Below are 23,415 nucleotides of genomic sequence, written 5' to 3' on the forward strand. Positions count from 1 at the left end.
AAAGCCCTGCTTTACTGAGCCAAGCGAAAGCAGTGTGGTTAATAAAACAAAAAACGAAAGTACTTCCAATTGTAACCTATCATCTCCTCCTTCCCAGCAGAAAAGATGCCTTTCAAAATATGTCTGAGGACACTCACCTAATTACAGCCTAGCATGCTGTTCAAATTAAGCAAAACCTAAAACCTGTAACAGGGTGGCTATAAAATGGCAGAGCTCATGGAGGTCCAGGGAGATACTCTGATCTATACCAGCTTGAGGTCTGACCCTTTACTATTCAAAGACTCACCCTTTGCTGTAAAAGGAGTCTCCTTAGCAATGCATGGTCCTGGGAGTCAAGCAGGCAAAGCACGTGTGCAAGCCAAGCACATGAAGAGCCACCACAAAGCCTCCAATACTGCAGCGTGTCCTCATTTGGTTGCATCCATGACCACCCATTTGCAGCCTTGCTAGGAGAAGCAGAGATATTATCAATCTAAATTAGTGCTGTGCTCTGCCTGAGTGAGTGCATCTGCTCTCAGAGTCATTCTGAGCAACACCACCTTCAGAGATGTGTCCCAAGGAAGTCCTGCCCACGACAGCTGTTAGCTAATCTGCGCTTATACCAGAAGTCAAATCCCTCTCAAAAACTCGTGTCTTTAGTAGCCATTTCCTTCAAAACATGGGGATTCCCCATTGTCATAAACTCCATGAAGCTCATTTTGGATTTCAGCATCACTTTCCACTTCAGTGATGTTGTTTGGCACTGAGTTGGCTGAAAAAGCATTTAGCTGATTAGTTTGTGATTTACCTTCCGAGAGTGTCAACAGGTGTCCCTTCTTCTCCCTGATCCACTCACATGAATAGATGTCTCCTTTGTTAAAGATACACCTCTACAGACGAGAATGTGTTGGTTTTTCTCCTCTCAGCCAAGACACTCCTCTTCTTATTTTCTCACTGTACCCACCCCTTTCCTTTCTACACACCTTCTCCATTTTACAAGGAGTTCTGGTTTTCAGCAAGGTTTTGTAATCCTTCATGAGCCTTGGCTGATTTAACACAATTCACAGAGGTGACTGAGAAATAGAGAAGAAAAAGTCCTGTAAGACGGATTCTAGGTGTTTCAGAAGCTGGTCTGAATACCCCGGAGATACAGACATGGTCTAACATACCCCTGGAGCTCTGGAGTCCATCCTTCAGGAATCAGAAACATCCCATGGGGCTATATACCATGCAAAAGGACATATTTTATGAAACACATACAGACTACAACCATTGCAGCCATTGGAGTTCATGAGGACTCCTCTGATCTTCTTACAGGAGGTTTTCCCCGTCAAGATTCATCTCCAAGAGTCACTGCCTGAGGACCAATACCATGCCCCTACAAAAATCTCCAGAGCTCCCAGTCCCCAAGACCCTGATTATCATCTTCTAGCCCATGATTTCCAAGTCAACGTGATTCTGCTGAAGTACCACCTTGTGGTACTTGGATAATAGCAGCTAATTACAACAAAGGACTCAACGAATTTTACGGTGTGGCTCTGACTCCCTGTCACATTCACAGTCATTTTACTTTTATTTCAGGCAGTATAGAATAATCCTGCAGTCAATTACTCCCACTTTCAGCCTTTGTGCACTGCTAGGTATTTCAGACAGTATGAAAGACACTCTTAAAATATTCTGAATGACTGCTCCAGGCTGTTGCAAGCAAACACTTAACCCAATGCATGGAAAAAAATATAGATCTCTCTTTTCAGTGAAGAAGTCAGTGGGCTGCATCTGTGATGAGGCAGTATCTTATTTTGCAAAGCACTACGACTGGAGCAGCAGCTCAGGCTCACTATCGAGTGGGCTCAGTATGATGGATTGATGCTGCTGGAGCAATATTTACTGGCACTGCAGAGTTCAAGGCTAGACTAAATTGGTCAAGTGAGGCTCCTTTTTAATTTCACCAAAAGGAAAGGCAGAAAAAGGAGCCAGGAAAGGAATAAATAGCTCAGAGGTGTGCAGGACCAGAGTCCTGTACAGGACACAGAATCCTGTAGCAATATCTCTAAGAAAACCTTGATTTTTATTTTTCCAAGTTTTCAACTATTAAATGTGCTTAATATTATTTTTACTTCCTCTCTCAGTGAAGGCAAGAAGACACACAAACCCCATATGGGACATGCAAGGAACAAACGCAGAAGCACAAATTCATTTTTTAGCAAAAGATGTGGCTTTAGCTGCTTGGTTTAGTACCTGCATTTCATCCAAGCTGCTAAGAGCCAGTAGAGGTGGTGTGGCCATCACTGTATAAGCCAACTAATCAGGACTGCAGTGAGCATCCCGGTCTTTTCTTTTGAAAGAAGGCAGAAAATTTCAGACACCTTTCCAACCGGACAGAAAATGTCTACTTTGAAATGTCTCTTACCATCACTTAAGAGAAAATACAGAAGTGTCAGCTCCACGATTGTGTGTGCAGACAACCTCTCGCACCATCAAAAAATTTCTGACTCCCACTCTGAGACACTATAAATAGCTGTGTGCACAATTAGCAGGTTTCAGAGCAATCTACAGAAAATCATAATCCGCATAAAATCAATAGGATCAGCTTTCCCCGCTGTAACAGCAAAGGTCAGAGGGAGATCAAAGAGGCAGAAGATATGACCCATGGGACATGCTGTGGCAGCAGCTCTGCAGCCTGGCAATGCTCCAGGGTCCCCCCCGCTTCCCGGGATGACCCCAACGGCCGCAATGGGCTGTGGATGCAGAGCAACATCTCCCCAGCAGCACGCACCATCCCGCTGCATGGCAACACGTGTTTCTCGGGTTGAAAATGCATGGTATCAACTGTGGCTGAGGTCCACTGCCCCAGCCATGTGTTTAATGTTTTACCCATGGCGGCAGTTTGACTGGAGTGAAGGCATTACGCACCTCTCCAGCTGGCTGCTGCCCTCCAGCTGGAATGACACAATCTGACAAGGAGTCTTCTGCTTTCTTACCTTTGTAGCATCCCACCAGCAGAAGCTGCAGCATCCAGGACATGGTGCCCGCTGACAATCAGCACAGCCCAAGGTGTACACAGTCGGTGAGTGTCCAGCATGTCATTGTCTCAGAAATCACTGCTGGTTAGTGTGAGAAGCCTGTTTGAAAGATAATTAACTGTCCTCCTGGCTAGGACTTGCTTTTCCATAAGGAAAATCGACTTTCACAAGCCATTGTTTGCTTCACCTTTAAGACAGTTTGGGGACTAAAAGCATCAATGAACTGAGTATTTATATTTAAGAGAGAGCAAAGCTTGACCATCAGCTGACAAAGTGCAGACAAAGTTCTCCAAGAAACACACATCTTACCTTCCTTTATTTTCTGTTGTTTCATTCAACCAGAAACTGTAGCATTGCAGTACTCATGAAAAATACCATGGGGGTGGTCGATGGCTTGGCAAGAGCAGTTCCGTGCTCTGCTGATGCCCTGTAAATTATCCCTGGCAGGTAGGGATACAATCTGCTGCATCTCATGGCTCAACACGAGTTTCCTTCTGTAGTTGTTCCAGTGATGAGCTATGTAGATTTAGCTCAGAAGAGCCTCAGGACTTCATGTGCTTTAAATTCCCTTCACAGTACTTTCTCTCTTGCGTCATTAGGTCATAAACTGGATGGTACAGGCAGCACGTGATCTTTGTTTCTCACTGTTGAAGATCACAAAGCATGATCTAATACCAACAGGCCCTCCCGGGTGGCAGACATGCCTGCTCACAGCGTGTTAACCGAAGCAAGTCTGGGCTTGCAGCTGGACCAGGCATTGGGGTAACACCAGAACACGTGTTATCAGTCCATGGGGTGAGGCAGCTCATTCCCACAGGCCACGTTATTTCTGTCACCTCCCTCAGATGTGCAGAGTGCGGCTTGCTCACTCTGCCATCACAGGCACTCGTGGTTCAGGGGGGTCATCAGTATGTGAGAGACCAGTGGAGGTCCTCTTCTGCCTCTTGAATCTCCGCTTGGCTAGGACAGGGAGATGGAACCTCAAATCTTGAGCAGGAACGGAAGGGAAGCACTTAAGCAGCTTCATCAGTAGTCTGTCCAGCTTGCTAGCCAGTTTCAGGGTGTGTGCTGGTGTGCTCCAGGATGGAACTTCTTCCCAATGCTCTTGGCATCAGGTGTGGAGGTGGAAGGAACACAAGTGAGGACACCTCTGGGATGAAAGAGGATGGAGTTCAGCCCACGCTCTATTTGGAGTCCATCAGAGACATCATTCTGTGCAAGAAAAAAAAAAGTGTATTTTCAAAAATATAAGTATTTCACAAATGCCATTTTCCCCCCTCTAGGATGGTTGCGATGGGCCTGCCCACTGCATCAAGCAATTTAAACAGCTCATTGCATTTGGGGCCATGCAGGATCTCACCCTGCCAGTGCTTCCTTCCAGGCAGAATTTCCCTTTACAAATGTCACAGAGGAAATTGTTTCCCCGAGAGCTTTATCGCTGATTTGACACAGAAAGCCTGGTATGTGCTTTTGCAGGGGGGATGCTTGTCATTGAATTGACTGTGGATCAGCTTGCAGAGGTGAAAGCTCAAAAGCAGGAAAACGAAAAACCAAAAAACTCCACCTAGCAAATACATCAGTACTGGATAATTTGCAAGGCAGGTGATGATTCTTCAAGACCCTTTTTACAGTCTTGCAAGCAGCAGATGAGTGAACTGGCAAACCCCAGGTTTTTACAGCCCCAAAGGCCAAAACACTTTGCAGCCGCGACACCTCCGAGCATTTTGAAGGCAGCTGATGTTAGCACAAAGCTGTTCTGGACCAACGATCTGCTTAGGTCCTGTTGATAATTGTGTGCTTTATTTTGGTAGGAATGCTCTGTTTTTATGCTCCAATCACACTGTATTCACCCTCCTCTTTCTAAACCTTTAATCTTCCCACCCTTTCAAAGAGGCCACTTTCCATCTAAGTATCCCCATCCCTTTCCAGCAAAAATATGTAAACCTAACAACTAATGAGCAATTTATGCATTAGAATGCTACAGTTGACTCTTCCTTACTTCATAATTACTCACGACAAAAGGCATATTACCCATGTCCATTTTAAAGATGTTATTATCTCTATGTTTTTACTGCTTGGTGTGGTTTTTTTTAGATGAACAATACAAGCTCAGTCTCATTTCTGACCTTGACATGCATGTCTCAGTCAAGCTTTGCATGAGAGAAGTGACCCGCAATCAGTGAGAGAAGATGCTTATTCCTTGACCAGCGGGAATTATCAGGAGAGACCTGAGCCTTTGGTACTTGGAATAAATTGTCAAGCAGAAAATTGAATACAGAAATGCTCATGGAGTGCCTGGCTTTGTATGACAGCAACCTTTCTTTTTCAGACAACAGTGAGGACCTTGCAGTTTGGGTTTTCTTTCATCGTTTTATGCATGTTTCTGATGTTATGATTGAACACAGCATTGCTGAGTGCTCTAAGAGCTGCTACTTTCAGGAGCTGATGGGAGGCTTTGGTTGATTTCAGACCATTAGGAGGTGCAGAGCTTTGTGATGGAAGGATAGGAAGTGGAAAATTAGGTTGCCTTGCTTGTTTTTTGGGTTGACTGGTCATGGGAAGTCAACAGCAAACTCCCAAACACTCTTGTGTTGCGTCATGTGGTCTGTACTGTGAAAAGCAACATTGTAGAGAACTAAGGTAATAATGGGAGAGACTGGAGGCGGGTGCTCTGAATCCCAAAGCAGATGTGCTCAAGTGACCTTTCTGTGTTGCCTTACTTGGGCTGCTCGGTGCTTAAGCATGTTGGCAGAATGACAGCGTGCCCTGTTTAGATAACAACCTCTCCAAACCATAGAGAGAAGATGTCAGTTTAAAAACCACTGAAGTGACTTTGGAGCCAAAGTCTGCCATCCGAAAACTTTCTAAACAACCAGCATTTGGGGACAGTTGACACAGCAGTGTGGGTCAGTTCTTCCAGAGATGAGGACTCATTGTATTCCCATTGATGCCATTAGGAATATCTAGGTGAGATTAAATAGATGTAATGGTCCCTGCTCACCAGTGTGTCCTCCTACAGATCCTGTGGCAGATCCTGCATGGGAAAGGTGTACCTGTACAAAGGAGGACCTCTTCATCTTCACATCATAGCTCCTGGTGCCAGTGCTTCAGGTCTTTGCAGGTGTGGGCAGCCACCAGTGTGTCTGTTGATTCCTGTGTTCAAGGTCACCCACACAGCCGCGTGGACTCACAGAAATGTAACAGGAGCCAAATTTTGGTGAAATGGCCCCACGCTTCAGCTTCTACCACAGACCTCCACCGTGAGGAAGCCTCTCCAGACACTAGCACATGTTTCACTGATGGAAAGCCATTGACAGAAAGCAGAGAATCACACAGTCCTCTCTAAGGATCTCATCTGCGGGGGAAAATACAAGGAGCACATGTTCTCCCTCATTAGGCTCCAGCACAAATTCCCCCCAGGTAGCTGCTGTAGTCTCAGATGAGATGCTATTCCTCACCCATTCAGTGTCTCCTCCTCCTGCGGCATTTTCCTTAAACATACCCCAAAAGCCAGGTTGCAGCTGTAGGAGCCAGCTATATGTTTGCCACAGACCAGGGAAAGTCATAGCTACTGCAGCTAAGTCTGGGCCTGGTGCTCTACAGTTGTCTGGAGGTTTAAAGTAAATGATTATTTCCTTTTCAGCCCGAGGCAGAAATGTGTTAACATGCACAGCAGTGGGAATGTCTCTGATGGCCCCTTTCCAGCCTTGTTTTGAGAGCATCTACAGGTAAGCAACTCTGTGTCCCCTTGCTGAGGGATGACAGAGTATTTCAGATCATGACTGCAATTTATATATCAGAAAAAGAAGGAGAATTGTGCTCTGCATGTCTGGTCCTATGCTCCTGGATGCCAGACTGGAAACATCCATGACAACACAAAAGAAACACGGCAGCAAACACGTACGTGCTCTATTGAGTACTGCACAGAATAGGAAAACACAAAGTGAAAATGTGATACTACGGTAACACTTTTTACCCTGGAAAAGTACCCAGGGCGTGTGTTGCAGTGGTAGACATACATGGCTATGCAATGCACTGGGGTAGCTTCACCAGCAGCTCAAGGGGCACCATCTCTGGTCCTAAAATTCAGCAGGTGTTTTTCCACACAGAGCAATATGTGACACGGGAAGTAAGAAACATTCTCCCATTAACCCTGAAGAAAGCATCCAGGTGGATGGCATGGAAAGGCTCATGTAGGAACACCAGCCAGATACCTGGGGAAGCTCTTCTGCCACACATCAGAGCTGGAGCAAGCAGAAGTGTTTGGGAATTCATTCACTGGCAACCGCAGAAAGGTGGGACCTGCCATAAACTTTGCCAGAACACAGCTGGTTTGATTCCTGCAATCTCATGATCTCCAGATTCCAGCCCTAGGCATGACCTGCTGCAGCACTGTCTGTGTTTTCCTGCTCAACACAGAGCCTAACAGGGCTTTCAGTGCTTCTTTCCTCCAACCAAGGAGAAATCAAGGGGCTTCTGACACTGGACTAGAGCAGCAACCTTGCAAAAGAGACGAGTCTGTGACCATTTCTGGAGAAGGCAGAAACAAATTATCAGGTAGGATTTTTCAGCAGGATTTCTAGATTCGGTACCTTTGCGATTATGGTGAAGCTAATTCCACAAGATGTCATGGAGAGGACTCTGGATAGACAACCCTTCCACCAGCCAACCTGTCCCCAGCATCACTGCAAGGGTGATGCTTAGACTCACCCGGGGCACCTGACATGAAGAGCAAAGCTTGCTTTCTCATCCTTGCAAAATGAGCGTTGTGACCTAGGTGTCTCTCAGGGTTGGAGCAATGATTCAACAAGTCAAAGAGGGGCTGGGGAGCAGGAAAGAGGCAGGGAAGATGTGCTGTCCCCCCCAGGGCTGGCAGGCAAACTGGGAAAACCTGTGAGGAGAGCAGCCTGGAGGAACCCCGGTGTGCATCTTCAGCTTACACACTGCAGTGGCACAAAGAGCTCGGCTTGCTGTGGCATGCCAGCATGCTGCTGACCCTGAGGGAAGAAGAGGCTTTAAACACAAGGTTAGCAGAGTCAGACCTCAGGCTCAATATGCTAACAGATGGAAGACAAGCTGGGTTGTGAGAGACATTGCATGCAGCATAGCTGTACCCTTCCCTAGCTATTAAAACAGGATGGCTTCAGTGGCCATCTCCACAGTGAAGACAGTAAGATGGGGAGCTTATATGTGTTACAGCCTGGGATGTGTTGTGCATTGACTATCAGCCTGAAGCAGCAGTGGGTCTACTTGTATGCTGTATGGTAGAAAGCACAGTAGCACTGACAATAAGTCTTAAAGAGCGATGCCTGGGAAGAAGGCATGAGGGAGCAGAAAAAGGAAAACACAATGAGATACGGTGCCAGCCTAGAGATGAACCAGTCCTTTGCATGCAGCAGCAGCTAGAGGGGCTATGCACAGGGAAGCCAGCTGACCACCAAAACCCAGCAGTATAGAAATGCCAAAAACTTCACAAGGAGCCACACCATGTGTTGCCTCAACATACCTCCCTACCCACACACAGACAGATTGCATGCAGTTGTGTTGTCCATCTGCTATGTTCAGGAGCACCTTTACAGAGGTAGCGGGATGCCTCCAACTTTCCTGCCACAATTTCACTCTTCAGCTCCATACAGGAATTTTCCATAACCCTGTGATGCTTAATGGGAGAGCTGTTCACTTCCAAGCTGTACAGACAGCAGACTGTAACCCCATCAGTTTGCAATGTCTTATTAAACCCAATGAGCCTTAGAAGAGAGTGGGAAGAACCTGGTGAGAAAACAATTCTGTTGCTGCATTGTTTGGCTCAGTTTTTGAGGGAGGGCTCAACAGCTGGGTGGGAGATTGAGCAGATCTCCTACAATACTCCCCATCCCTCCCTCTTTCCCTGGTAAACACAAGGGCAGAGCTTCTGCTGCAGGTTGCAGCCACGAAGGGTCCCCCCAGACAACCAGAGACTGCTGACTTGATTACAATCCTCTGCTCTTTCAGACCACTCTGGATTTCTCTATGGCAGGGAATCCGCTGGATACATCACAGTTTCCAGAGACCCATAAAACATAGCTCATCACTGCAAAGTTATTGTCAGCCTGCTACTGGGAAGTCTGCTTTTCCATTGCAGATGCTCTGTGGAGTTCAAATTCTGTTGTAAGGATTCAATGGGGAGAGAGGCTCTGACAGTCTCTATTCTTCCCATTCATCAGCTCAGAAATGTGACCTCTTAAAGAAAAACTTGAAAATGTAATTGTTTCTAAAGGAAAAAAAGAAAAAATAAAGGGGGGGTGGATGCAGGGGGTAACCACCCACAAACAAAAAACAAACAAAAAAATCCTAGATACATTTCTTACCATGAGCCATCATTTCAAAATGTGGGTGTTCAGCACCTGGCAGCATGTTTTCTAAGGATATACAGCAGCACAAGGCAGTATTGGCTCCACAGCCACTTGAAGAGAAGTGTTAGGACCAGGCTGCTTTGAAAAAGGGATAAGAGAAAGGAGAAAATGACGAGGAAGAATGGCAGGGCGTCTAACACTTTGCATCTAATGCCTCCACATGGCTGCAAGTGCCGTGGCAATTTGGCCCTGATAACACGGATGAAGGGATGTTGCTAACATATTGCTTCCTTGTCAAATGTCTCACTGGTTTTGCAGCCAAGTCTCCTGCCAGGGAGGCCGCAGCAGTGCCTCTCCATTACTTTCATATGCAAAGAGGTTGTTAACTCAATTGCCAATAAAATTCTAGTGGGTGGAGAGGAGGACATCTGCCTGTCTAGTCCTGTGCTTGCCAACATGGTTCTTTTATTCCTCCAGAAGCCATGAGCTCCTACTCGAGCTGCTATTTTGACAAGCATTTCTGTTTTCTTGACACAATGGGCAAAGTGGGCACAGATCTTGCATGCCACTCTTAATATGTTTTCTGTGCCGTGATTTGCATCCTTTCTGGAGGACGCCTGGCACAGCGCTGCACAAAGCAGAATGAGCAGCTTGGACAGTGGGTTTAGTCTGACATGTAAATGTACCGCTTAATTATGTGCAATTGTGTTAGGAGAATGTGAAGAGGATGTTTTGCAGGCTGTGATGGCTACGAGGCTCTGACAAATTTGGGTTGGGGGTGTGAGGGGGGTTGTGATGGAGGAAGGAGAGAAAAAGGATGGGGATAATATTGAAGCAAATGAGTTGTTGTCACGAACCGCACGAAATGCCGACGACCGTTTGTGTTAATTACACAACTTTACTCTTGGCTGCTGCAGCCCCGAGGGTCTCAACTAACTGAAGCTGCAGCCCCTTAAGGATGCTTTCCCAGAGTGAAGGAGACTTACAGGGCATCTATACAGTACAGTTGCAAAGCTGCCCTCAAGTCCCATCGGTAAAATCGCAATCGAAAAAGAAAGCTACCAAATTATTAGAGGTGGCAGCCTGGTTACCAGGAGTAGGCAGGTGGATTTGATCTCCTGGGGCTTGTGACCAGACAACGTGATCTCTTCCAGCCCTTTCCAGATCTATATTTTGGGTAGTCTCTGCTTTCACAGCTGAGGATGAGCCACCACCTTTGCAACCACGTGATGTGGCGATATCTCCACGAGGAGGCCAAGCAGCCAGAGGAATTACTGCAGGAAAGGTTTAGGCACATCAGACTGCACAGATGGTCAGAGCCAGAACCGCTTGGGTTTCACACAGGGCACAATCAGCTCTCCTCCATCCTCATCTTCCCTGGGCACTCCCTGCGTGCCAGCCCTGCTGCCAAGCCTCATAAATATCCCTCTCTGAGCACAGCTCAATGGAGGGGAGTTGGAAGACGGTCCAACTGCACGCTCCTACGGCTGCCCAAGGGCACAGCAGCCACCGCTGCTGCTCCGCCTTCACCCCAAAAACAAACCCTCCTCCTCTTCTCAGGGTAACCACAGAGCTAAACGATAGCTAATTTCATGCCTTATAAACCAGATTCACTTTAGCACCAAAAAAAAAGCCAAAAAAAAAGACCACTACAGAGAACTTCTTACCTCTCTGGGGAATGTCTTGAGACTCAAGCTGTTTTATTATCTGGGTTAGTTTGACATCCGAGAGGAGAAGATTGCAATCTGAAATCTGGAATGGAGAGGGGGTTAGTCAATGTCATTTCCTATGTTCATAAATAAATGACCAAGAAGAGATACATGTCACTCTGTTTTCAATTATTGGGCTGAAGGTTCATCTTTAGAATGAAAGATCAGGAATTTATTGTCTTATTAAATATCTGGAGGCTTTTAATAAGGTGCTGTGTTACTTTGGCCATCTTTCTTACCATTCTGTAATTTGATTATCCAGTCTTTCCAGCTCTTAATTGATAATTAATTTGAATAACATGCAAAGAATTGAATGATGGAAGAGAGAAAGAGAAACAGATGGTTGGTCTATGCAGTCAGAAAACATTCAACAGGGGAAAAAAACGTACTACATTTGGAGCATAACAATGTACTTTGTTCATCTCTAGGAAGGGACAATGGCATATGTTGTGGCTCATGTCTTCAAACTTCTGTGCTGGTAGAAGAAAGGAAGGAAAATATATTGAGAGTGCAGCATAAAAAGGTGGATGGGAAAACATGCAAGGACTAGAGAGTTAGCAGGCATGAAGTCTGGTATAGCCTTCAGTGGAAAAGAGGGATCCAGGACCCATCATTTGTTGGAGGTCATATTAGTGTGGACAATCTTAAATTCAAGTTCTCCTTTAACATGCAAAACACTTGAAGATGGAGACATGTAAAAATGCAACATAAGGGGACTCTGATTTCATTTAAAATGTGGTTGTTTGGAAGGGATTTGCATACTTTATGTTCTGAGATGAATTCCTTGCCTGCAAGTACATTACAGAAAAGATCCAACTTCAGGAAAATGAGAACAGGGAAAACAGCACCAAAATGCCATAGCTTTTCTTACCAACTTTAAGCATCACTCCCTAAAGTCTTACTGGCCCTCCCAGCCTCTTATTACTGTCTTCAAAACTTCCACCAGCCAACAGACCTTTGGGTAGAAAGTGGGTACCCGAGTTTCTGTGAGAGACATGAGCGCCTGCCAAGGCAGGTGCTCAGGAGCTGATCTCCGCTGTTCCCCGCCAGCATCCCGCTGGTTTTCTTCCTTCCACAGGGTAATGTTTCAGGCTTGCAATCAATCATGTGTTTTTCAAGCCATGGCCTCTGGCTACAGCTCTCTTCCGTATGGTGTTTCTGGCCAACACATGGCTAAGCCTCCTACAACCATGAGTTTTGTGAAAGCATCTTTTCCTGGAATCTACACCCACATTTTTCAGAAGGGATGTTACTTAAATGCATTTGTTTCTCTTTCAAGGACAGTCTACACTTACAGAGACAGGAGAGAGTAATGACTGAAGGTAGTTCTGGCACTGAGTCCACGAGGGTAAGAGGAACAAATAAGCAATGTATTTGCACCCATACACCCACAGATGTCAAAGTAGAGCAGCCCAAAGCACTTACATCACTTGAGAGATGAATCAGTAGCCTACAAACACATTCGTTTTGCTCCTTGGATGGTGACACGCTGTTGCCAGATCTGAAAGATATCTCTCTAGTGCAAAAGAGTGTGCAATGAAGGGCTCTGCAGTGGTGCACACCAAACCTGACCCAGGATGAGGTGACCTCCACCACTCCCTCCCTGAAGAGGCCTGAGGGACTCAGTCCAGCATCAATGAAAGTGTCTCTGTATCTACAGCAAAGCCCCTTCAGTAAGACAGGATCTGTCTTCTCCACTTTCTCCTTTCTCTAAATCATGACCAACTGACCTGTTCTCCACCACCCCCAGTGCCTTGGTAAGCATCCATCATCATTTTTGCATACACATCTCAGAGGCTTAAAAAACAGCCTTCAAGATGTTCAATGTAACTCCGTGCAACCACTAGGACATTTTCAAGGACACCGACACTTCCCAGATGATCAAAGATTGATGGGTTTGTACACAAGGACCAGTGCTGAAATGAACACAACACATATCACTCCTGACTTTGAGATGCTGTTTGCTGTTTCTCACCTGACAAACCGCTTCACTTTTGCCAAGACACTTATAAAGCCCTGGATATCCATAATAACGGGGGTCACAGCTCTCTCTCCGCTCACCACGCTCCTCAGTGCTGTATCTGGTAAGATGATGAATAGAAATAACCACAACAGCAACTGTGACTTGACTACTCCTTACACAGCCTTCTTCCAGTGTTCCTAAGGAGACACAGTGCCCAAGGTCAAAGAACAAACACAATGTGTTTTGGTAGGGCCTACAAAAATAATTCTTTCCATTTCCTCCAGTCTCTCAACCCCTCCAATGGAGTAAGGAGCCAAAAAATGTGATTAAAGAGTCCTAGAATCCATCAGATGCAAATGGATTGCAACAGTTTTTAAATGGGTTAAATTTGCAGCCTGAACTACTTGGCAGAATCTCTGAAATCATTATTCTTTTATTCATAGCTGTAATAAATAATAATAAACCTAAACATCCCAATGGTCCCCACACCTCCTGCATCTCCCTAGCTGCAGATCTCAAATATGAATAATAATTACAGCTTATCAAATCAGCCCATGATTAGAGACAACAGAAAGACATTTCATATTGTTAACTTCCTTGCACAAGAGGAAAAAAAAAAAATCAGGTCATAGGGGTATTAAAAATTTATATCATAGCATTTGACTTGACTCATCTCTTAAAAAGAAAAAAAACCCAACATGTATTATGTATTTAGGCAATTCCTTTTAAACTCTTTCTCAAATGAGCACAAGATAGGCCAATAGCTTGATGGATGGCTCTATCAAGCTAGTGTGCATATTTTATATACACAGACACGTGCATACACTTAATGCACACTCACACCTATATATAAAACCGTATACATAGAGAGAAAGGTATAAATCTATTTATATCTCTTAGCTGGAGACAGATGCAGAGCTAACATAAAAAAAAAAAATCTCTACACAGATAGCATCTTATTTAAACCTGGCAGCTTTAGTAGAGCAACTTTTTTGCCAATTTTTTGTAGAGTCGCAGCAACCTCAGCAAAGCTTGGTTCATTATCTGCCTTGTTCCTGTTTACTTTTGATGGCTGTGGTGGGTTTTTTTGGTTGGTTGTTGTTTTTTTTGTTTGGTTGGTTGGTTGTTTTTTTGTTTTCTTGGTTAGTTGTTTTTTTGTTTGGGTTTGTTTGTTTGTTTGTTCATTTTTTCCCCCTTTGGTCATTTTTCTGACTTCCCTGGTCAAAAAATACCTTGACAGGGGAGAAAGAAAGTCCTTGATTCCCTCACAGTGGTTGAAGCCCAGGTGACAAATAAATCAAGTCAAACAAGAGGCTAAATTTTCAACTCATCACGCAGGAGATCAGGAGGGGTTCACTGGTCCACTAGTGCCCAAGGCTGCCTTGGTCATGGTGCCTGTTGCTGTCAATTGAAGAAGATGCCTCCAAAACTCTCTGGATGCCTCCTGGTTGTTTAGAGCCTTGCGTAGAATTTTCTTCAGCCTGTTATAGCCACTATAAAAGACAACCAGCATCCTCACAGTACTCAGAAAAATCCTTCCATGTGTTTCCATGTGAAAATCCATTTTTACAAGAGGCACAGTTCTGCGTCCAAGGGTGTCAGCACCACATCTTTCCAAAATGATGCTGGAAATCTCAGCAAAGCAAAGACCGCAGAGTGCTGCAGCGAACATCTCTGCGTAAATGCCCTGGTGTCAGCCTGCTGTTTTCAGAAGAGGTCAGCATATTTACATAGATGCATTAATAGGGCAGCCGCCAAAAATCTTCTCTAAGCTGTTTTGAAAGCTTAGAAAATAAAAAACCAAACCAAAAAACAACCAACCCTTCAAATATACTTTTTTTCAACATCTGCAGTCAATGAAAGGAGAGATGCAAATCTGCTGTCATTTGCATGCAAATTTTTTTACATCAAATCAGTGACAGAATGCACAATAAACACACTTTAAATTGAAATATTCCATGTTCACTTCCTCCTAGCCTTGCCTGCAGCTGGGATCCAATATTCATGCACAGCTCCGCACAGGTGACCATCCTCCAGCGGCTCTGAAGCCAGGAAGAGTGTGAGGAAGATGGAATTACAGAGGCAAAGTAATTGCAACCAGCTCATGAGTCAAAAAAACAGCTGTCATGAGAGAGTAAAGATGAAGGTTCTTCAGAAATAAATGGTGTTAAAAGAGTCTGTATCTGTCTTAAACCCTAAAGCATCTTTTATGATAACCGCCAACGTTTTGATCACAGAGAAATATGATAATCGGTCGCCCTGGAGTCCACACCATCAGGAATAATAATACCAAATATCTCTGTAAGGTTTGTTTGCTACAGGCTTTGAACAGCTCATTTGATGTACAATGACAGTGCAAGGCAGGGCAGCACTCAGAACGCCAGTGCAGAGATGGGCAAAGGATGCGCAGCGATGCCAAGGGGTTTGCTTGGCTCACGTGGGAAGAGCAGCAAAGCTGGGAACTGAACTGTGCTCCCCCAGGCCTTACAGTCGCACTTTTGTGTCCCATTGCCATCCCACTTCCCAGTCCCATCCAAACCTATCTCCATCCCCAACCCCATCCCCCTCCAGGGAACTTTCTTATTTTCTGTAGGAGACACAGCAGCCCATCCAGGCTCTTCATGCCAAGTAACATTGGTTTCAGGATACACACAGAAATACTTTAGAGCTCATTGGCAGGGTTGAGCTCAGGCACAGCTGCACACCAGTCTCTTCATGCCATGACTAACCTCACCACCGCATCAGGCACATCCCTTTCAGAGCTATTCCCTGTAGCTGGCACTTCACTTATCCTACTGGTAGAAAGTGTTTCCTGATGCCTGACTAAAATCCTTTCTGCTGTAATTCAAACTTGCTCATTCTTATTGTAGTTGGTCAGCTGAATATTTTTGCTGCTGATTGCAGCAGGTCCCAGCGAACCCCACGCTCCCCCATCCCCACAGGTTTGCACCTCCATTGAGTTCAGCCTCTGGCGTTCCCACATTCGCTAGGAGGGCAAACTATAGGTATATATACGTATATATATATACATATATTTTTTTTAATAGCCTGAGGCCAGTCTGCTAGCCTTTGGATTGTGGGATGCTCCTGTGCATCACTCCCCGATGCCGTGGGAGCAGGGTAGGTTCACCTGGGCTGGTACTGGCCAGATGGCTGGTGGTGTGGGAGCATTTAAAAGTTGCCTGGGTCTGTCTCTGCCATTGCCTGCAGCACAGGCATGCCTCGCCATGACTCACAAGCTATTAAAAGCCACATTTCTTCCCCCCACTCCCCGTATTGCTCTACCTACAGGTATAGATAAGCGCCCAGTGAGAACTGTAAAGGCACTTGGGCTGGTTAGTTAGAGCTCACTGGAAGTTAAGCATCAAGTTCACCTGCCTGTTAGAAATTAAATGGCTTTTGAAATCGAGCCTCAGGCACTTCTGAACTCCTTAAGCAAGCTGGAAACCCCAGATCACCCAATACAGAGGTCAGCAAAACAGAACTGCATGCACCTTCCCATCATCATTTCTGCATGTTGCAAAGCCTACAAGCCTGGGGAAGTAAGGAGGGCACACACAGGAGAAATCCTAGTGAAATTCTGCACAAGAAGCCAATGCTATTGCCCACTTGTTGCACCACTGCACACATATTTTGAGGGGAACTTCTCCAGACTGTCAGAAGCACTGCAGGGAAAAACAAACCAAACAAACAAAAAACCAAACCCGAGCCACCATACAAAAAAGCACCACACCACAGCCCTGAAAGGGTCCCACATCTGCAAAACTTGCTGCAGAGCCCAAGAAGAAATGTCAAAGGTAGGGCAGGAAGGTGTGATGGAGTGTTGACTGCCCAGGGTGGTGTTGGCATGCACACGCACGTGTATGCGCTCTCCTTTGGCTTCCAGAGTTTGCATTTGCTATTCAAAGCCCATTTAAAATACAAGATTGCTGAGCTGCCTCTCCCCTCCACCCCCCCTCCTCCCGAAAGAAATTTAAAACCCTATTTGAAACTGCCTTATCTGGTAGGTGACGGGATAATTGGAAATGCCTTGGTATAGCTGACACGTCCAAAGATGCACAGAGAAGCAGCAAGAACATCTCAGAAACACACACAAACTTAATAAATGTTAGGGACAAATCTAATAACCGCTTTGCCATCTCAACAGCTCTTTAGCTGATATAAGTGACACTAACATTTTCCCAGTGTTTTTTAGCTGTTGCTTAACCCTGTGATAGCTCAGGCTCTGCAACTCCCCATAAAACACTTCCTGAAGCAGCAGAACATCCGCCCAAGGTCTCCTTGGCAAACCTTGTCAGCTGCCTCTGGAAAAGCCCAGATGTTGCTGGCTGCGGGTCAGCCAGCAAATATTTCCTCCCTGGCTTATATGCCCACGGGCAGGAAGAATGCTATTTGTGGCAATCTCTCACCTTTTCTGTTAAAAATAAAGTTTGAAAGCAGTTCAGGACTTCCTGGCAAGTGATGGGAGGAGTGATGACACCAAGTATTTACAGAGAAGCAGGCAATGTAATTCTGGTGCTTCACTCTTTTTTTCCGTTTCCTCTCACATTTGATGGTGTAGAGAGCCTTCAAGGTTCATATCCAGCATCGGGGTTTAGTGACCCCAGAGTAGAGGACCCCTGGCTTCAACCGTGGAGCACCAGGAGAGGTGCACTTATCAAAAAAACCCAGCAGAAAAATGCATAACTCAAAGCAGAACTGATGGTAGCAGCTAGTGGGAAGCTGGAGAGATATGGCCGCCATCTGCCAGATGCAGATGTCCAGCAAACTTGCACCTGTGAACTTAGAGCAACGTCCAAACCTGCTCCATTCTGCAGGAAAGCTGCGTGGTTTCCAAGGTGGTCTGAGGTGACAGCAGAGACCAAAGGGCAAAACCTTCTCGTGTGCATGTGCAGCTGCACGGGGAGACCTTCTCCCACCCCAGAAGGGCTGCAGCCCTGCGCTCAGACACATCCCACACCTCTGCTCGACACCTCCCCGTCAGAGAGATCACATCAGGTGTATCAGATTAAACCCTTGCTCTAAAAAAAGCATGCCTGCACGGGCAGTTATTCTGGACTAGGCATAATCAAAGCAATGCCAGTTAATTTTCCTCATGCACGAGCAGGTTTGCCTGCCCTTTGGCCTCCCATATACCTTGCATTTTACAGTAAAGCTTTTAAAAACCAGTTGCATAACCTTATGCACAGACCATCGGCTTGCTTGGGGATGGCGTGACTGATTACCTGTACAAAGGCCGTGGAAAATTCCTGATATGGCTGTGCAGCAAAGGTGTCTGGTCAAAAAGTGGAGCAGCCTTTCCCACCGCTGATGTCCCAGGCACCCTCCGCAATAGATTTGTTGTCACCAGCAGTGATATTTTGGCCAGAAGAGACCTCTGGAGATCCCTCGTCCAACCTATGCTCAAGGCAGGCAGCATGATGCTGAGCCGAGATCATTGCAGGTGTGGTTTGACCAAGGTGAGCATCATGCAAGAGGTGATGTGAGCAGCACGTCCAGAGACAAAGTTGGAAATCATTCATTCTCCTAAAAAATGGGTTTGTGGAGGCCATCAGCTACAGCACAAAGGACAAAGCAGCTGGCAGCGAGGTCGGCCCGAGCAAAGAGGAGCTGTCTCGGCAGGAAAGCACAACCGCTGTTCTGCATTGGGAGTGAGTGAAAAGGAGTTTAAGACGTGAAGACAGGCAGCCTCCCTTCCCCCCACTGCTTCAGCAGAGAAAAAAATTAATCTGCCCTTTTCCAGGAAAGTGCTTTGCAACCTGTTTGCTCTCGTATCTGTTGATTAAACAAAGGTTTTGAGAGGAAATTCCTTGCTGCGGTGACAGACTGCGTTTCCAGGGTTATCCCAGAGCACAAAGCAAGATGACAGTCATTTTTCATCCCCGTAATTAGAGAAAGCGTGTTAGCAGATTAACGTTAAGCGAGATTTACATACCATAATATGGTTAGAGGATGGTGCTCCTAACCAAATTAAAGACTGCCTCGCTCACCAGCTTGCAGCAGGCGGGACTGTGTTCACAGCACCGTTCCCAGGGGATTTAAATACCCCATCCAAGATGGCCACAAGGTGCCCACTGACTACAACGAGCCTTCTGCCACTGGGTTTCTGGAGTTTGCTTTCCCTGTTGCTCATTGCATCTCAGGGCCTCTTCCCAGGGATAGTTTTAAGAACAGTATCCCTCCACTGTTCAGGTTTCCTCACCATGGAAAGCAGCGTGGTGCAAATCTCAGACTGGGACACCTGGCAGCATTTGGGCATGGAGCAAACGTAGAGCATTTCCAGGTTCCCCCAACCACCTGTGATGACATGTTCCATCTTCAACACTCCCCAAAAAACCCCTGAGCTCAGCTGCTCCCAGCTCCTCTGTAGCCATTTTTAAGGTTCCCAGACTTAACTGTCGAAGGCTGCAGACACATTTATTATCTTTTTGCAGTGCCATCTGGCATTTGTGTATCAGAAGAAGACTACATATATGTCAAGCAGGGGGAAAAATATCTTTTCCTGTAACAGTTGTAGAAGCAAAGGGGGGGGATATAAAAAAATTAAATCCTGTGGACCATATGGAAGGCTTTTTCTTAAGCGATCCATCTTGAGCAATTAGGAAGTGTCACAGCCAATATGCAGATCCTGGGCTCACTGTGAGTGCTGGGACAGGAGTGGGGTGTCAGGGTCAGGCTACCTGAGACACTAACACTGCGACTGCCTGAAATAGCCTGGGAACATGAAATGCCCCCCTCTCCTCTCCCTAAACAGAGGAAGAAAGAAAAATAGAAGAAAGGGAACCAAACAAGACAGCTTGCAGCATGCTAAGTGAATCAGAGCAATGGCCTTTCTTTGCCTTTCGGGGTTTTTATCATCGCATGTCTTACGAAACCAATAGGTGTGAACCCGCCATGGAGCCTTGCCAGGTTTTCAGTGCTTGCTCTGTGCCTCCCGATGCCAGTGATAGTGGAAAATTACTGGCTTCTCCTCCCAGTGCCACCGCACAAGCAAGCTTTGGCAGGGTGAAGGAATCAACCGCTGGCATGACCTGGGAAACACCAAATGGAGAAAGCATTGCCCCCACATGCTGCAGAGCAGGAGCTGGTGAGCACAGTGTGCTCACAGTGCCCTCTTCTTGGTGGGGTGAGCGAGGTGGCTGCATGGTTGCAACCTCACCCTGTGATGGCCAAAGAGTGTCCCCTGCAAACCACCAGCTGCACCGTCTGGCTGCTGACTGCAACCCCTGGCAGATCACAGGGAGGAGAAGAGCAAGGTTGGCCAGGGAAAAGTCTTGGTGGGAAGGTGGAAGTGGCAACCAGGGATGTGTGGGTTCTCCTTTCCCATCCCATGGCTGGCTGTCATCCTTGTGCTGGGCTGCAGCAGCCACCAGCCTGGTGTCTGGTGTGGGAAAGCAGCTCCCACTGCACTCCAGCAGAACAAACGGGCTCACACCAGCGGCACACAGGGAGCCTGGCCCCATCCTGCTGGGTGGCTGGGACACAGAGGGAAAACAAAAGAAATACCACAAAGTCAAACAGCATCACTGCCCGGGGCATAGCCCTCTCTGGGAAAGGCATGCTCCTCACCTCCTCCCTTGCTTTCCCCTTCCACCATTGCTGCTGCTCTTATGCAAATGATCAGTGAGCAAGAGGACCAGAGGTCCTCTCCGAATCAGTTTAGCCAGTATGTATTTTCCTTTCAATCCCAAAAACTTTCTCTGGGCTCTCCCACTGCCAAACTAAGAGATTTCCCCCAACACACTTTGCCCCCAGCCTCTGCTGATTCATGCTGGCCTGCGAAGATGTTTGCTGATGTGGTGGAGGGAATCAGACCCTGGCTGCTCTCTGCCCTTCCTCTCATGGAAGTTTATGCCACGGTTATTTTTACCAGGAAATCCAGCTGTGATCAGCCTCTTTCTGGCAGCTGCCCAGCCCCGGGGATGAGACGCACTGATAACCCACCACTCCATCACCACCACCACACACTGTGCTGACCTCGTGTCCGGGTACCTCTCCCTGTTCCCCAGCATCCCCAACACCAGCAGCATTGCAAAATGCCCCATGGCACAGAGTTGGGCCAGTGGCGAGGTAGCAGTGCCCTGCAGCTGTCACCAACACCCTTCTCCCTCACCAGCCTGTGATTTCCAATCCCAACACCCGCAATGGCATTTCTGTGCTGGGACAGGTGCCACACGTAACAACCAGCAGGCCTGAGTCACCGGTAATGTTTCATTAAGGCTTGACTGTGTCACCCTGGATTTTGGGAAGAGAAGCCGAAGGGATGGAAAGCAGCCAAGGGGCACAGACGCAGTTGAACGTCACCAGGTTAATTTAAAGGAGTGGGAGGTTTAAGCTGAGGAGAGAGGACAATGGGGGCACATGATGCAGGAAAGGCTTTATCTAACAAATATGGCCCTGACAGCCCCCTGTCCCCTCCAGCAAGGGCCATGGGTGAGATGAAGCAGCAGGGGGGGATGTCTGGGAGACAGTGTTGCTTCAAACGCAGCCGAGACAGCAAGCGTGAGCACCCTGGTGATGCTCCAGAGCCTGATCTCCTCTGCTTTGCCCCAAAAACCTGGTGAAAGCAACAGTAGCCACCTGCACTAAAAGGTATCACCCTGCCAGCCTGCTGCTGCCCCTGTGCTTAAAATGACACAGGAGTCAGCCAGATGCAGAAAAATTCCCATCAGTGGCCTTTTCATTGTAAAAATCCTTTTAAAAATAAAGAATAAGCATAAATGTCTTCCCTACTCATAACAGAAAGCAATTTGTTACTCGGATCTGCTTAGCCCAGGGTCCTGTCTAACAACAATGGCTCTAGCAGCATCTCTGCCAGCTATGGTCTATAACAGGGATGTTTGCTTAGGGAAAGACCACGAGGACTAGGCAAATACACAGTGATGCTTTCCCAGGTAGATCTGCCTGTGCTTCAGGCCATTTCTGCCTGCTCCAGCTTAAATGACTGGTGCAATTGTCCTCCATAAAAGGTCTGCTCCAGTTATTGCTTCTGAGCCACCACCGCCACGCAACTGGGACTCCAGCAGCTCAGTTACACACAATGCAGGAAAATGGAAAACGCTTCCACACAACTTACCTGCACTGCTGATACCTCAGTCTTCTGCTTTTGCCCTGCTGCTGAGCCAAGGACAGCTGTAGCCCACCCTGCACCCAGGATAAGAAGAGCCTTGCTGTGCATTGCACCCCTGGGTGTACCACATTAAACCTGCTCCGTGCAGGTGTGTGGCAGAGGAAGGGGAGCTGCCAGTTTTGCTTATTAACATTGATAATGAGCCTCTCAAAAATAACTGTTGTTAGAAAATTGACTCAACACATGTCCCAGGAGAACCATGAGGTTGCTCATGGATTGCTTGGTCAGGCTTCCCTATCCTCTCCAAAAATGTGCCTAGAGACTGCTCCAGGGTCATATCAAAAGCTCTTCTTAAAAACAGGACACTTATCCCTGCCTTGACCTCTTTGCAGAAGCTGACATGCACCCCAGCTCCATGGAGCATCCCCAAACTCATTCATTCCTTTCTTTGGCTAGCATCAGAATGTTTCCCATCCCCAGTTTGCTCTGGCAGCCTAGGACTTGCCCAGCAGTGATTCCCCTGCCCTTCTGCAACCAGTTTCTCCTTTTCTCACCCCACCCCTTCGTTAGAAAAGCCCTCTCCTCTGTAAAATCCCACCTGGCTTCTCCTCTCCTTCTCAAGCTCATCAGGAGCTACCTCTATCTCTGCAGGCTTGGGCAGTAGGTCTACCCTGCGCCCCCACCCCAGCATCCTTTCTCCAGACTGGAGGAAACCCCTGTCCTGCACACCCAGGCAGGTGTGCAGAAATTTGGGAACATCAGCATTGCTCACTCCCTGGTGAGAGCGGCTCAGCTGCCATGCCTTTCACAACAGAGCATTTGCCGAGCGGACACACTGGCACCACGCTCCTGCCCGTTCACCGCAAGATGCTTCAGGCAGCATAAAATAAAAGCCAGTCACCAACATAACAATTATCTACATAAATACCTCTATAGCCAAACTGGAATTCATAACTCACGTGCCGTCAGATATTAAAACCCAGGCCTGCGAGTCGCAGCCCTGTGGTCCTGCCAATCTGCAGAAAAATAAGGGGATGAGAAAAATAAAGAGATGAGAAAAATAAAGAGGAGTGATGAGAAGCTGGATGTCAGCTCAGGAACCTCTGAGTGGAAACCAGAGCTGGTAGTCTGCAGGGATCCCAGTTTTTTATCTACTATCTGTTTCTTTAGATTTTATTCCTATTCTAGAAAAACTGGGAAGAAGTGTATCTAGGGTCAAATGAAACATTTTATTTTGCTAAAACAGAAAGATTTAATCTCTGTCTCAACATTAGAATCATTTCCATTTCAAAAGTAGGCTGTGATTTTGAAATGAAAATTCAGACCATCCCATCCCCAA

The 23,415-nt window shown here is 46.7% G+C and overlaps 1 long non-coding RNA gene across 1 annotated transcript; it reads right to left on the reverse strand.

Moving 5' to 3' along the window:
* Window positions 1-292: 292 nt before the first annotated feature.
* LOC139828375 (uncharacterized) lies at window positions 293-11,087 on the reverse strand. Its single transcript, XR_011739892.1, has 3 exons — window positions 11,002-11,087; window positions 2,961-4,214; window positions 293-446 (listed from the first exon to the last, which is right to left on the reverse strand). It is a non-coding gene; the product is annotated as an uncharacterized lncRNA (long non-coding RNA).
* Window positions 11,088-23,415: the final 12,328 nt, after the last annotated feature.

Source organism: Patagioenas fasciata, chromosome 7 (genome assembly GCF_037038585.1).
Source record: "Patagioenas fasciata isolate bPatFas1 chromosome 7, bPatFas1.hap1, whole genome shotgun sequence".
NCBI classification, from domain to species: Eukaryota; Metazoa; Chordata; class Aves; order Columbiformes; family Columbidae; genus Patagioenas; species Patagioenas fasciata.